This window comes from Dama dama, chromosome 16 (genome assembly GCF_033118175.1).
Source record: "Dama dama isolate Ldn47 chromosome 16, ASM3311817v1, whole genome shotgun sequence".
In the NCBI taxonomy this organism is placed as follows: domain Eukaryota; kingdom Metazoa; phylum Chordata; class Mammalia; order Artiodactyla; family Cervidae; genus Dama; species Dama dama.
Genome location: NC_083696.1, coordinates 38,015,546 through 38,018,871, shown reverse-complemented (window position 1 = coordinate 38,018,871; position 3,326 = coordinate 38,015,546). Strand labels below are relative to the sequence as shown.

Genomic DNA, 3,326 nt, shown 5'->3' with positions numbered 1-3,326 from the left:
GCAACTGACCACACGCGAGGAGAGTGCATTCTCTGAGCAGACAGGCATGAGCCTGGCCCAGCACGGCCTAAGCCAGCCACTGCATGTGAAAGGGATACTTGTGCACAGTCTTACATGACGAGACACACAAGGGCCTACATTCTTAAAAAGTCCGGACACGCAAGTCAACTTACTGGTGTCCCGATGTATTAAAGTTTGACATGAAAGACCATTCGTACTGCATTTTACTTCTGTTTTTAAGGCAGCAGTAATTTTTAAAGATGGGGCTTCCCTGGTGGCACAGTGATAAAGAACCCACCTGCCAATGTAGAGACTCGGGTTTGATTCCTGGGTTGGGAAGATCCCTTGGAGAAGGGCATGGCAACCCACTCCAGTCTTCCTGCCTGGAGAATCCCAGGGACTGAGGAGCCTGACAGGCTACAGTCCATGGAATCTCAAAAGAATGGGAAATGACTTAGCGACTAAACAGCAGCAACAATTTTTAAAGATACTTAAACATTGGTGAGGACTTCCCTTGTGGCTCAGCTGGTAAAGAATCTGCCTGCAATGTGGGAGACCTGGGTTCGATTCTTGGGTTGAGAAGATCCCCTGGAGAAGGGAAAGGCTACCCACTCCAGTGGCCTGGAGAATTCCACGGACTGTATAGGCCGTGGGGTCACAAAGAGTTGGACATAACTGAGTGCCTTTCACTTTCAAACATTTGTGGGGACACAGTGCAACCTAGCTTTCAGATAACGCAGTCTGAAACTACCTGAAATATATCCTCAGGCTCTAATGCCTACAGGGGACCCATCTGTTTGGAAAGACAGACCCATGGCCCCTGGGCTTGTATCAACTGCGTCAGAACCTAAATCCAGAGATGGGTAGAGGGGAAAGCCAAGTGTTGGGGAGAGGGGAAAGCCAAGTATGTGCTTGAAACAAAAATTCCAGCATCATTTGAACTAACCTCTTCATTCTGGGTTAACTAACTGGTGGGTTTAAAGAGTGACTTGAGAGTCCCTGTTATCTGTGCTCCAGATCAGCAACAAACCTTAGCATTCCTCAGGAAGAATCGAATGTCACTTAAAACTGCCTTTTCCGTCTGCTTCCTCCCTCAATTAAGAAGCCTTTGTAGGACTGAGGCCAAATGAGTCCATAAAAGGGCTTATTTCCCATTTGGTACTCAGCTGAAGCCTGAGTCGCTCACTTTCTCCCTGGTTCTCATTTCTTCTCTCTCCACACTCCTCTTTCCCATCTTTTAAACCAATTAGGGGAACTGAAGACTTGGTGCAAGGGCCAAGTATTGAGTTTTTCCGTCAACAAGGAGAGGCCAGCCAATATCCCTTTATCTGAAAGATAAACAGAGGCAGCTAATGAGGGGAGGTGGGAGGATTAGGGGTAGTAGAGGATCATTCTGGAAGCTTTGGTAATTCTTTAGAGGCGATAACGTGATGGAGGCTGAAGTTTCTGCACTAAATCAGTTCAGTGAAGACACTTGAGATCACGCAGCGCTCATCCACTAGATGGCAACAGAGAGCCATCTATGCCTACCTCCCGGCTCCTGGCTGAACTTCACCTCTAAGCTGCTGAAGTTTAAAATCCCCTCTATTGCATGGAACAGTACCAAGAATTTTGCTTAAGAGATGGCTGATTGTTGGCTGTTTAGACCTTACCTTCTAACCCTTTGCACTTATCCTATAACTTGAAGTTCAGCTGTGTTTTTCAGAGGTCTCCTTCATTGCAGGCAGATTCTTTACTGTCTGAACCACCAAGGAAGCCCGTACAAAGCATAGATTTGTGTATATATTGTCACTCCTGTTTTTTAGCCTCTGAGGGAAAGTGCCAAGCAACACTGTCCCCATTCTCTTTTATGTAAGAGGGTTTGCTGCTCTTTGAAAGTCTTTTTTGTTGTTCTTGTTGGTTTGATTCAATGAAGAAGAATTGAATAGGCAGCCTTGCTGGGTATGAAATCATTTGCCACCTACTCACCAACAACAATTTGACCTGATCCCCTGGCCTTGGGAAGGTCAGTGACTCCTGGCTTGGTTTGGCCAGCAAGGGGGCAGTGTGAGGTTTTGTGGGAGGTGTGAGAAGAGAGTGAGTAATGTCTAGGGGCTTCCTGATCCTGGGGGAGACAGTCTGGGTTGTAAAGGGCCAGCACTAAGGTCTGCAGTCACGTATGGAGGTGAGATTTGGACCATAAAAAAGGCTGAGCCGCGAAGAACTGGTGCTTATGAACGGTGGTGTTGGAGAAGACTCTCGAGAGTCCCTTGGACAGTAAGGAGATCAAACCAGTCCATCCTAAGGAGATCAGTCCTGGGTGTTCATTGGAAGCACTGATGCTGAAGCTGAAGCTCCAATACTTCGGCCACCTGATGTGAAGAGCCAACTCATTGGAAGAGATGCCGGGAAGGATTGAAAGCGGGAGGAGAAGGGGACGACAGAGGATGAGATGGTTGGACGGCATCACCCACTCATGGACCTGAGTTTGGGCAAACTCTGGGAGATAGGGAGTGGGAAGCCTGGTGTGCTGCAGTCCATGGGGTCACAAAGAGGCGGACACGGCTGAGCCACTGAACAGCAACAGCGGAGGCCTGCCAGGGCTGATGCTCTCCTGGGACTTAGTCGACGATATTGTTATAAAAACAAAAAGAACTGCTGAGGAGGAGTTGAAACAAGTGGGTGGGAAGATAAAAGAGCAGCTTCTTGATGGAGCCACGTAGCAAGTTTGAAATAGTCTGAAGCTCTTTGACCGTGAGTGTGATGTGTTGGTTGGTATATGTGCTGGTACCACTGGCTGGCCTGTCACTTAGGGGAAGGAGGAAGGAGAGACTTCCCTGGTGGTCCAGTGGCTAAGACTTTGTTCTTCCAATGCAGGGGGCCCAGGCTCGATCCCTGGTCAGGGAACTAGATCCCGCACGCCGCAAGTGAAGAACCCGTGTGCTGAAACTAAGACCTGGTCAGTTCAGTTCAGTCGCTCAGTCGTGTCCGACTCTTTGTGACCCCATGAATCGCGGCACGCCAGGCCTCCCTGTCCATCACCAACTCCCAGACTTTACCCAAACCCATGTCCATTGAGTCAGTGATGCCATCCAACCATCTCATCCTCTGTCATCCCCTTCTCCTCCTGCCCCCAATCCCTCCCAGCATCAGGGTCTTTTCCAGTGAGTCAACTCTTCGCATGAGGTGGCCAAAGTATTGGAGTTTCAGCTTCAGCATCAGTCCTTCCAATGAACACCCAGGACTCATCTCCTGGTACAGCCAAATAAATAAATGTTAAAAAAAAAAAAAAAAAAAGAAGAAGAAGAAGAAGGGAAAAGAGAATTAAAGAAGAAAAAGAAGACCAG

The 3,326-nt window shown here is 48.3% G+C and overlaps 1 non-coding gene across 1 annotated transcript; it reads left to right on the top strand.

The window, feature by feature from the left end:
• Window positions 1–2,813: 2,813 nt before the first annotated feature.
• TRNAG-UCC (transfer RNA glycine (anticodon UCC)) lies at window positions 2,814–2,886 on the top strand. The gene has a single exon. It is a non-coding gene; the product is annotated as a tRNA-Gly (tRNA).
• The last annotated feature ends 440 nt before the right edge of the window (window positions 2,887–3,326 follow it).